The 13070-nt window shown below is 36.1% G+C and overlaps 1 long non-coding RNA gene across 1 annotated transcript in view; it reads left to right on the forward strand.

The window, feature by feature from the left end:
* LOC114136701 (uncharacterized) overlaps positions 1-12524 on the forward strand; it is a 37371-nt gene extending 24847 nt beyond the window's left edge. Inside the window, exons 2-3 of the long non-coding RNA XR_003593863.1 lie at positions 2983-3102; positions 12427-12524. This is a non-coding gene — a long non-coding RNA (uncharacterized LOC114136701). The remainder of the gene's footprint in view (positions 1-2982; positions 3103-12426) is intronic.
* The last annotated feature ends 546 nt before the right edge of the window (positions 12525-13070 follow it).

A 13070-nucleotide genomic window follows, 5' to 3' on the forward strand; every position in this document is an offset into this window, starting at 1 on the left:
AGGACCCTGATGCTGCATGGAGATGGTCTTTCCATCTTTAGTTATGGCATGGATATTCTTTCCTATCTTCTCAATCATTCCTCTTTTTTCCTTCCTCTGATTTTGTGTGTTCAATGTGGTGCACACAACAATACCACAATACCCAGTAACATGCTTGTACCACTTAACTAACAAATAATACATTAATGAACAGTTTGATAGACAGATGAAGAACTTAAAGACATCACTTTTGCTAATTTGGCTAAACACCTATAATCAATTGATTAGTAGCCTCAAAACTGGCAACACCAAATCTGTCCACTGGTAAAATACACATTTTCTAGCTTCTTTTGTTTCACATTCTCTGTGCATGTTGGTAAATATATCATAGAGTTGCAGAGCAAAAATGTACTTGTATGTTTGGAAGTTGAGATGCAAATGTTGTAGGAAGGAAAAAACAAAAACACGTTGCACCACGGCAGATGGAAACAAACATAAGTGTGTGGCAAACAAGAATGGATCAGGCAATAAACAGTGAGAACAGACTGACTCCCCAAAAAGACAAAAACTTGGGACTATATATAATCATATACTCTGTATATATAGGCTGTATATATATATATATATATATATATATCTATATGAGACACAAGCCAGAATGAAAGTAGATGGTAAAGACACACAAGTGGAAGAAACTGACATTCAAACAGGGATTATAAACAAAACTGTAAAATAGCACATTTTTTATTAAACAAACATCAAGGACCAAATGAAAAAATTATTTAATCAAAGCGTTGAAATATTCACAGAAGAGCTTTTTAAAATATTGGAAAAGTAAGAATTTACAACATGTGCTTGTGCTTTGATTTTGTTTGTCTTGTTTTGATGAAACTGGGTTACACAGTGAGGAGGTTGTTAGAAGTGTTGCCTCGAGACAGGCTTGGGTTTGGTATCTATATTATTCACATTACAGTTACATACAAGGGCAATGTAGAGTAATTATTACCAAACAGTCCTGAACTGAGGTTGGAGGCCAGCAAACTCGGAGAAAAGCAGAAAGGAGAAAATGCTAACTCCATGTAGAAAAGACAAGTAGGGTTTGCATCCCTGGGCTACAAACTGCAAGGCAACAATGCTAACTGTGCAATCATACAACCCCCTTCCACAGAGCCATCAGAAAATGACTGTAGTAATTTTCACAAACCCAATTAAGTGTTACAGCCATAGATGTCTGAACTTCTGAGGATAAAATTAGCAACTATAAATAACTATAAATGGGGAAGAGTGCATGTACTCCATGTCGGCCAGCTGATGAAATATAGTGTGATACCTTTTACATTTTTCACATATGACGGGCATTTTAATTGCACTTTCATTACATTCTCCTAAAATGTCTGGGTGAACCAATTTACTTTCTAAAAGTGACTTGAACAAAACTACTCCTTTTTAGTTTATCTACATTTATTCAGTTTGGGATAACTGTATAAAAGTTAATTGATATTAAACATTTTAGAATCAAGGCACATTTTGTGAAAAGAATGTGTTATACTGAGAAATTTAAATTGATTAAAAGGCATTTTTGGAACTTATATGAATGTAAATGATATTTATTCTTTTATTTTTAGCTTTTCCAGTCTTCTGCTGTTTTAAAAGTAATTTTCAAGGCTTTCTAATCATCATGTATTTAATCTTATTTGGTTAATTTCACTTTTTATGTCCCAACATAAAAAGTACACAAAACTTTAAGCCTGAACATTGTGCCATGACTACATTTCAAAAGAATTGTAAAAAAAAAAAAAAGAGTAAATTTTTGGTTTTGAAGTTGAAAAAAGTTTGACTGACGGACTGTTACAAAATGTCAGTCAAAAAATTCTCAGACTACTCTACCTTCAGCGTAAAAAGAAAATTACCTCAGTTTTTTGCATTTTACTTCCTCACTTCTCACATTCTGCAGTCAAATGCCAAGACCTTCAAAAATTCACTCATTTACTCAGTAAACTCCATTCCTGTCCTGTTCCCTTCTACATTCCCCTTTCCTCCCTTATTCATGGTTAGCCAATAATTCAGCAATGATTTTGTTTAAACAAACCTGTTGTGACTGAATGCAAATAATCTGACTTCAGCTGTATGTATGCTGCTGAATAAGCACGAAGTGATGTCTTAACCCTGTCTGTGTTTGTTGAGCAATTTTTATGCATTAAAGCAGCAATATTATGTGCATTCCAGGCACTTGGTGTCATTTTATAGCACAATCAAGTAACTATGTTACTTTCAGTTGTTATGCTTATGATGCTATGTATATACTGTATATGTGACTTAAAAGAAATTTGACTTTGTAGTTTAACACTTTGGAAATTGGCCTTCTGTCTCTTTAATACTTTTACTATTTCTGAAACAGAAACTCAACTTCATGTAGTCACTACAACGTCGTTCCTCCATTAGACCTTTAACAATGTTTTTTAGCAGTGTAGCATTAAAAAAATAGCTCGTATATTGAGCTCATTAGATGCACAAATCATGCTCAAAATGTCACCTTTACATCATACTACCCCTTTAAGGGAAGAAGTTGATGACTTTAAAATATAAATAAAAACAACAAATGCAAATCACTCCATATGTTGCCTATGCATCACATAATTATTTTGGCAAATAACCCTAAAATTTACATGAATGGAGATGTTCCTAAGCATTCAGCAGAAGGTAGATCTTAATAATTTGGATGGGTTTCAAAAACATACTTTCACTTTTTGAGGTTAGTGGTAGCTTGTTTTGTATGTATACCTGCATCTATCCACAGTCAAGCACTTAATTTTCATCTCACTTTAAAATAGATCTTTTTCTGTTCTAATCTGCAGAACAAAAAAAGTGCACACATTTTGCACACTTCCACGTGTTTGGTTTGTGGATGAACAGCCAATGGAAAGCTCTGTGATTTCAGTCAAGTTCAGTGCTCTTCATTCTTGGACCACAGTGTTGATTTCTGTGTTACTGTTTTCTATAAAGGTAAGGATTTGCTCAGTTGATGCCACTCAAATGACTCAACCAGTGATGCCTCCTCCTGGTCAGTCAGTGATCTAACATCCCATTAGTGGCTCCATTTGGCATGCCTTGAACCACAGCTGAGTAAATACTGAATAATATCTTATTTAAATAATTAAATAAAATAAAAAACCCTCAAAAACCAAGTGAAGCCAAATAGGTACTTGGAACATGGAACAACTTCTGGACACTGTAAAGCATTTTGAACAAAGCTTATAGACCTTCAGGCACAAAAGAGTTGCAAATATATTTTTTAAAGATAGGCTATTGTTGCATGTCATGTCTTGTCAGGCATTTCATTTCCACTGAGAGAACCAACATCAAATCAGATTAGTTCAGACTTCTGAACAGCTTCTGCTTTTTTTTAGTTGAGTTAAAATGTATTGGTCAGGATTGACTCACACGTTTGTTGGCAAGCACAACAGTCAAACTAAATGACATACTCAATACCTACAACTAATCAAAAATCAGCTAACCTTAATGGAAATATTGATTCAAATAAAAAAAAAGACAGATTTTTGCTTTCAACTGTGGAGGAACGGAGCAAACATTTATCCTGCTCATCTTTCTGAATGTTTTAGCACTTGGGTTCTCAAGAAGAACTTGATGGATGCATGGATTGAATTATCAAATCAAAGTGAAAAGGTTGGGCATCTACAGCCAAAGAGTGCTTCCAGATCACAACATGCAGACAGAGGGGAGGGGAAGCATAGTGAGACCTTCATGAAATATAACCTTAAAACATTATTATTTCTATTTCTTTTTGCAAGTGTAAAGAAAATAACAGCATGTTGTCTCAAAATTACATGACAATTTGGAAAAATATTGATAGAAAACATCAATATGTCATATATAACATCCATTTTCTTGCATGGAATGATCACTCTGTGCGTAGTAAACTTCACATTGTTGCTTTTGTTGACCAGATCTAAAATATAAATATAGAAAAATTAAAAATACATATATGCAATACTACTTGACATACTACATAATACTGGCGTTTGCAAAACAGCCAATCAAGAAGTGCCATTTATTTTCCTTGAAATCGGATTCCCTGCACACCCCAGGAGCAGAAAAAGGAAACACTCTGGATGTTAGCTTCTGTAGTAGTGCTAAGACATTTTCCACTGTGCTTATTAAGGCACATTAAAGTATGTTTGGTGTTTGAACTATTAAAATAGGCAGTTGTAAGGATTTGCAAATTTCAGCCATTCAGCTGTTAACCACATGTGTGAAGTTGTGGATATGTTTTGCCTAAGCAGTCATTTCAGTTTTGTACAGATTATTTCCTAAAACTTTGGATTTAAAAAGTTAGGTTAACAAAACTTCTCAGAAGAAATCACACAGTTTCCATTTTAATCACAAACACATTGGAGAAATCAACATTGTGTCTACTTCAAGTATAATAACGGCCTCATTTTGACAGTTGAGAGGATTTCCTGCAGATGATAAAAAAGCAGATTGATCCTTCAGCTCTTCCTCGTTGCGGCTGCCAAACACACTTCCCAGATCAGAAATCATTAGGAACATGATCCCTCGTGGAGAAACACAATGAGAGCACTGAATGTGTGGTACGTACTCACTGCTGTTATGTGCCATCTTCCCCCTTCAGTTCTTCGGCGTGTAATAGAGTAGAGTGCTGTGTACCACATTAATGCTGTTGGTCTGCCATGCAGCATTAAATTATTAATGAGTAAAACAACACCAAATAAAAACAAGCAAGGACTGTTGAACTCAGTAAAGACCTTCAAATCATGTTGCTTTTACCCATTAGGACATGTTGTCTGGTAGAGGTGAGAATGATTGTGTGTGTGGTCTGAGTCAGCAGTGAAATGTACTAAAACTAGAGTTTGAATTGAATTATGAAACTTAGGATTATTTTTGTTTCCGTTTGTCACGTCATGTAAAAATAATCTTATCTGGACAATACTGAAAAATGCAGAAACTGTAAGTAAATAATGAAAACTATAAAACAAACTTTTAAGTGTATTAAAAATACATTTTTAGGAGGACATCCCCCACATTTATTCTAATTTATATGGTGAAATTACAAATAATTTAGTAACATCAGGTGCACTTCACTGGGGGTTCAACATTTTGAAATAGGTTTTCCCACATTGCCATTGAATCAGAACACAAATCCAGCACTTTTGTTTCTGTTCCCTTTTTGTCATCAGCTGAACTCATCCAAAAGGAATAGAGAATTAGGTCTATCAAATATTTTTCACAAATCTGTCTAAATCTCAGTTAGAGAGCACTTCTCCTTTTTCTAATAATCCAACCCATCTCTTAGGTGTGTCAAATCAAATGCTCTCTAGACAGCAGGATTACTGCACATGTGTGTTTTTTGGCTAGTTCATTGAGCTCCTGATTGTAGATGTCTGTTAACACCACAGTGAGATCGAAAGAGCTGTCAGAGTCATTCAGAAAAATTAAATAGCAGCTTATGATTCTTAAGTAAGTCCTGGCTCAATTACCATAACAAAAAAAAACTTTAAAAAGCATTGTGCTCCATGATCACATTAATCTTTCCTTTGATATGTTGAAAATATAAAGGGAAAAACAGAAACAGAGAGCACCGTATGAGTCCCTGATTTGGATTGCAGAAAGAGTTCAAAAAAGGTCAATTGATTGTGTTATATGTGTGTCCCAGACAAGCCCCCAATTTGTTATTGCTGGCAGGAGAGAGAGGGAGACTGTCCCATTTAGCACCAATTTGCCTGGAGCTCTGAAACACAAGCATGCTAACAGATACACCAAAAGGTTGCATTGCTAAAAAATACAAATAGAATTGAATGGAGCAGGCAGAGATTTGCTACGCAGTGTGATAAAGTTGACTGTACCAGTGCACTGTTCAGGGCTCAGTTCTGTGGAGTCTAATATTATCCCTTTACCGAGGTCTTTGAGTTTTTCTGCATAACCATTAGAACCATAGAAACCATTAAAGCCTCTTTGTTTCAATTTTGCCTTCTGCTAATTTGAACAGTAGCCATATCCACTCCACATGTACTGGAGCTTTTCCCTGCATCTGTCTGTTCTGCAGTTTTGTCCATCAAAACCTTTAGTATTAGTTTTTTTTACATTCCTTATGTTTTGCAAAATCTGCGACAGACTGGCAACCTGTCCAGGGTGTACCCAGCCTCTCGCCCAAAACGTTCGCTGGAGATGAGCACCAGCACACCTTGCGACCCCACAAAAGACAAGGGTGTACAGAAAATGGATGGATGGATGGATGTTATTCTCTGACGTTTCCAATAAGGCACTAAAACTTGCATTTAATTGTGTGTCCTTGAGCACTTGTGTGTTAAAAATACAAAAAAACAACTTCTGAAATTTCCGGAAAAGCTCGAGCTCGTCTGGACATTTTCTCCGGTGTCTGGCACACACTGAGAATTGAAAGGTTCTTTTTTATGCCTGAGAGAAATTTTCTAATGTAATCCAGACAGGAATTGAATTAGATTTTCCTATTAGCCATTCCCTGACTCGACCAAGACATCTGCTTTGAATCGCCCTTAATACAATAAAATTATCTCTGAATCTTTTCAGTCGGTTGTCTTCCTTTTCCATCTCCCTTTTAGTGCGGCTCTCCTTTGGGATTGTCTTTTTCTCCTGGATGTATTTCTCAATTTCAGGTTTTAGTCCTTCACTGTGTTGATATTAGGCACATGTTTTAATATATTACTGAGGACAATTTTTATATTTACTGTATGCTTTTTCTAGTTATTGATCACAAATTGAGCACCACTCTCTTCCTAAAGAGCAAAGAATTTTCTTTTGTGTCATATAAAATACGATTCTCTGCCTGTCTGCTAATAATTTAAAGAAATAGTATTAACAATCCTCTTAGGCCTCTTTATCTACAAATTATCAAAAAGTGTGGACTGTCTTTTGCTTAATTTGGCAGAAAATTGTAAACAATTTTGTTTATTTTCTCCGGTGAATGACAGTACTCTCACTGGATTGCATTTCCTTTAAAGTCAACAACAAGTCAGAGTAAAATTACTTGGCTACTTTAATGTTTAATGTTTTGCAGAAACACATTAAGCAGAAACAAAATGTTTCCTTATCTGGAAAGCACATTCTGAATGTTAACTGAATTTCAACTGTGTGTTGTGAATAGATTTCTTTCATTTTTCCCAAAATGTTGCTGCCAGACCGAGCTAGCTTCTACAGCCACACTCTACTAAATTGGATGTTTTGCACAGACCACTCCTGCACGAACCGGTGCAGCAGGTTGTTCAAGCATTATCATCATGAATTTGCAAACACACCTGTAATCTGGGGGTTTTGAGAAGAAGTTAATGATGCCTTTCCTTAGAAACACAAGCACTAATTTTCCCTTTCTGCACTGGTGAAACTAATTGTTTAAAGAGAAGTTTCTGAATGTTTTGCCAATTAAACTGAAGTAGAAAAACGGAAGTAGCATTACACCAGATTGAAAGAAGCACTAAGGCTGCAGAGTCAGGTAAAATACAGATGAAAAAGGCATGTAGTCAGAGGAAATAGGCTCTGCTTTTAATCACAGTGGAACTCTACTGTACCCCACTGAGAAGATGGTGACTCAAATTTGAGACTCTGATTCAAGTTCCAAAAATAAGACATTTGACTTGACAAACTGTGGCAACCTACTTGATTTGAACTCTTGATGTGAAACTTGGGTCTTAACGGTTTTGATCTCATAATGAAGAGAGAACAGAAGCCAGTGTTTGAACTACTCACTGCAGCTGCTGTGCATGTTTTACTTTGAAAGGACGTCCTTTCACGCTATGTAACATTTTTACCATCTAGAATTAAGGACAAAGGTTTTATTTGGAAAATAGTTGCAAAAGATAACTGCTTATAAATGTCAAAAATGAAAAAAATAATTATTAAATGGTCATAATTTAGGCTTGAGCATAAACAAGTTTTGGAATCTTAAACTACAGTGATGCAGAGTTAAAAGTGCTATAGATTAAAAAAAACACATGTTTTTTTACTCAGCAGAGAATTTACTTGAGCATACCCCCTCAAAGATTTGAGACTTGGACACAGCATACTTACTTAAGTTGCATTGCCTGCTGTCTGTGTTCACTTCATGCTTGAAGGAATCGGAGCATTTGCTCATTACCAGGGTGTGGTTTCCTGTATATTCACAGTGGAATGAACTTATACTTGCTGCTCATCACTGAGAGTGCTATGATGACCAAGATACAGTATCATCATATGACTCTTGTGCTTCTCTTTGTGTTCAACTATAAGCTTCTGTTTGCTTTCTGTTGTTATTTATACATCCATCTGATGATGAGCATAAATCAACAGATAAGCAACCTTACCAGAAAGGACTGAACATTACATACCATTAAAAGTTGTTACATAATTTGATTATCTTTTTATAAATATAATGTACTTCTCTTGAATCAAAGTAACTGTTTCAGAGTGTGCTGCATGTCTGTGAAAGTATGAAATGCAGTAAGGGGAACAGAGACATAAAGAAAATAAGGAGGACAAAGCATGTCTTCAACTTTATACACACCTTCTGTATTTGTTAATGAGATGAATGTGATCAGTGTGAGTTTTCTGGCAAAATAACGTACAAATAAAAGTCAGGCAATAACACTATATACACCAAACAATAAGTATCAACATCTAAATTGCCCTCTGTCAGTTCAGCTTTAAAATCCAATTGACATACATGGTTAATATTTGACAATACTTGACAACTACTGTAGATCTGCATTTCCACACTCACACCTGAGGTTACAGAGACCAGTGAACAGTCATGTGTCTGGATTGTGGGAAAATGCTACCAACTGCACCACTGTGAAGTCCATGTATTTCCCATCAGACTAACGTGTAAGATGTAGGTTTACCTTGCATAGTAGCATGAAAAAGACACGGTTCCACTTCCCACTTAAATTCAACTGGGAAAATAACCTTTTTGTGATAGAAAGCAATCCGTTGTTCACACTGTGATTTGCAACTCAGCAAAAAGCTAGAAAGGTCATGCAATAAAGCTCATGTTTGTGTGTTGATGTTCATATGGTACATGAGGCTCTTGTGCATTTGTAAAGTTGAGCTGTGACCTTATCATTCCTACTTACTGCAGGTATATGGTGTTAAATCTCTTTCACAGTCTCTATGGAAACCTGCAAGATTCTACTGGGTGATGAGATACATTCTTTTTTTCAAACCTTTCATTCAAATGCCACTCATTTTGCAAAACAATGCACCTTTGTGCATTGTTGCTATCATATTCTCCATATTTATCATCTGATTAGAATCATGGTGTTTCACTTTCTAAAGAGGCTTCCCCTTTGTTTGACAATAGGAAAGTTTCCAGCTTTAACAGCTGCATGACACAATCCATTTACTTCACACACATGTCTGCAATATCTGTGCTTTCATAACCTCTGCTGCAGAGATGGGATTACTGAAGGTGTTGTTCACAACATCCTCATATTTAAGGAAATGTGAGGTAAAGGAAACCTTGGAAGGTACATTAGAACTTAGAGTGAATAAAGAATAAAATGGGTGGGACAATAACAGACAGGAATAAAACTGGTTTGTTGCTTACTTCAAATTGTTAATATTTCTGAAGACAGATTTCTAAGTTATGACTCTTTAGAAAGAAGATATTCAAAGATGTGAGCACTTCTGCCAGGTGTTCCGTTAGTAATGTCAGAAAGTTATCTGCAAACTTAGCCCCATAGTGTCACAAATTTAGGAGAATGATTCGGTGAGCAGAACACTCTCCCAGACAATGTTCGGTTTTTAGGGCTGTCAATAAGGTAGAAAATGCAAAAGTTCATGTTGGGCAGGATGTGTGTTATGCAAATAACAGCCTAGGGCAATAGTGACATGATGAATGACTTTTAAATGTTCGGTATAGGTCATTTTCTCTCAACACTGACTCAGAGAATGACAGGGCTATGAAAAAGGATTTTTCTTTTCTGTGACTCCTACAGCCTGATAATGGTACCCTCTCAGAAAATCTTTTCATGAGTATTATTAAAGAACATGCTTAATCACAGTCCCACAAAACCTGCAATTCCCTAAAACACGTAATTGACATTTGTTCTTCTGACCATTTTAGAAAGCAGACTTTCAAGTTTCTCTTTTCTGACACAATAAGAGTTTGTGTCAAAGCAAAGAGCCACTGCCATACAGCCTGGAGCTACAAAAGACGATTTTTTATTATTATTATTTTTGCTTTTAACAAAAGGCATTGTGAGAAATATGCTTAGTAGATATATAACTGTGATGGCAACAACAATTATCACTCTCATCAAATGTTCATCCAGTCTGTTTCCCCACACCGTGGTAACTCAACTTCAGTTTCTGACCCAAATGAAGGAGATAACATTTCACTACAACTGCTACCTGACTGTATATGAGCACATTAGCTACTTCCATCCACAACACCTTTAGAATTAGCACAAAGAGGCATTTTAGAGCAAAACTAACATCCATCTTTCCTTCCATCCTTCCACAATACGTCCATCAAGGGTCAAACAGCATTTGTGAGAAAACTGTCCACTGGCGCAAGAAGTTTTAATACCATAGCCAATGTTGTTTTTGAAATAACAATTTGAGAGATGGGTTATTTTAGTGCATTTATATTGTCACAAATAAAAAACAGACTAATTAGGTAGAATAAATGAAGGCTTTTCAATGCTTCCATCCACTGTGGGTCTGTTTCACACATCTTTTGTATCAAGTACACTGTTTAAGCAGATGCTTGGAAGAATGGAAGTGCTTATGAACATTTGTGGAAATCAGTGTAACAGTGTTGGACAGACTGAGGATGTGTGTGGGATAATGCAGCCAGAATTTCAGTTTTTTCAGCTTTTTGCCCTCCAGATTCAACATCTTAGGTTCAAATCCTGCCCTGGACTCTTTCTGAATGGCATTAATATGTTCTCCCTTTGTGGGTACTAAGGCTTCCTCTCACAAATTAAAGACATGCATGTTAGTTGGGTTAATTAGTCTGTCTAAATTGCCCTTTGGTTTAAATATAGATTCTTGTTTCTTCTGTGTCTCTGTTTCCCCTTGCAATGGACTGGCATCCTAACCAAGGTGCATCCCACCCATCTAACATAGGTACCAGCCCCTCACAACCTTGGATGGAAAAGTCAGTATATAAAACAAAGGCATGGACAAATTAATAGGATGCCAGTCTGTTAGGTCTCCCAGTGTTTGTTCTAAAACATGTTATAATTCCTGTCGTAAGTGCTGTGTGTTTTTGTTTTAATATGTAAATTTGAGTGGAGATGACTATAAGAAGACAGTTGCAGATTTATCCCGACTAGCCACACCTTGGTTTATGCAATAACTCTGTAAACACTTGTAAAAGTCATGATAAATTGAGGAATGCATTGAGGGACTGATAACAGAGAGCATTTCTAACAAACCTCTCTTCCCACTGCTGAACCTCCTGTATATTTGTCCACATTCTACCTGGAGACTTTTTAGTCTCTACATGTGACCTTAGCCCACATGCTCAGCCTTGTGCTTGCTTTCTGTCTTCTTGAGATCTTTTCAAAATCACTTTAGTGTCTTCTTTTAGACCTGCACCAAATGAATCATGTTAAATTTTCTGCCAAAGACGGTTCTTTCATCTCATATTTTGTCAATTTCTTCCATGCCTTTGATACCAATTATCAGCATGAGGCTTCTATGACTTACTATATTGTGAACTTCTTCTTTGAACATGCACTAATTGATTTTCTTGACCACTTTCAGACATTGCAATAATACAGAGGACCCTGTTGCATCCTTATCTGAAAGGATACAGCAAACATTCACTAATTAGCACATTCAGTAGACACAAGGTAACTGACGATTCATCTTTCAACCCAGTGAAATTAAGTCAGAATTATATACTGTTTTTGCACCTTTGCTTTTACCAGTTGCTAACCTTGGTTGCCATGTGGCACTGGGCAACTGGTGTACAGATAATATATAAGGTTTGTATCATTGAAAACAGCTGCCTGTTGCAGATAAATACAGAGTAAATAAGAGCCTTCAGCCAGAGCCTTAACAGAACAGCTGCATTTAATCAAACATGAAGGCTTATTGAGGAGAACCAGAACAAAAAAAATTATATATAATAAAAATAAAACCCAACATAGATAGAAATCCTAACATTTATCAAAAGTTTTAGGATTGTTTTAAAAAATTGCTGAAAGTGAGTTCCAAATCAGTCCATACCAGTGAAACACACATATGAGAAAAAAATGCAAGCAAGCAATTATGGACTTGTTATGGCCTTGAGTGACCTAGGCTCAGTGATAGAACAGTCATTTTGTAATCAGAAGGTTGTAGGTTTGAGTGCATCTTCCTTCTGTCACATGTCGATGAAATGGTATTCCTAAGTGATCATGGTTATTGTATAAATTCTGTTTATATTTACACAAGCTTAATGTGCAGGTACAGTATTTGAATTGAGAAAAGGAAGCCAAGGGTTACTAAAGCAAGAATGCAGCTGAGAAAATCTGCAGACTTCAGACAGAATAAACTTCTGCTTCTACCCTCACAGGTAACGCCATCACACACTGTGAGTTTACTCATATTATTCAGATATCTGACAACCAATCACTGCCTACTCTCACTTTTTTAAAAGAAAACATAATTTAATATCACAGAATTAATTTAGTAGCATAGGAAAATGGTGGTGGTTTGGATTTTGGGAATGTAAAATCTGAATAGGGCCAAACAGCCTAAGACCAAAACACAAACATGTTAAGTTACTTGAGCCCCACATCATGCTTCCTGTAACTTATATGAACCAGATACCAGTTTCATGTCTGAAGCTCATATCAGATATTTGGGGGGGGGGGGGGGGGGTTTCATCCGATTATTGAAAGAGGTACTTCTAAAAGGTAATTCTAAATTGTTGGTGTGCTGATTCAATTATTGACCAGATACTTCTTGAAAAAAAGATTTTTAATCTCAATGAGACATACCTAGTTAAATAAAGGTTAAATACATACATATAAATGTTCATTGGTAATTTAGGCCTAAGGCCTAGGGATAAAGATAAAAGACAGACAGGTGATCTATGTGATATTGAC

Source organism: Xiphophorus couchianus, chromosome 2 (genome assembly GCF_001444195.1).
Source record: "Xiphophorus couchianus chromosome 2, X_couchianus-1.0, whole genome shotgun sequence".
Taxonomy (NCBI): Eukaryota; Metazoa; Chordata; class Actinopteri; order Cyprinodontiformes; family Poeciliidae; genus Xiphophorus; species Xiphophorus couchianus.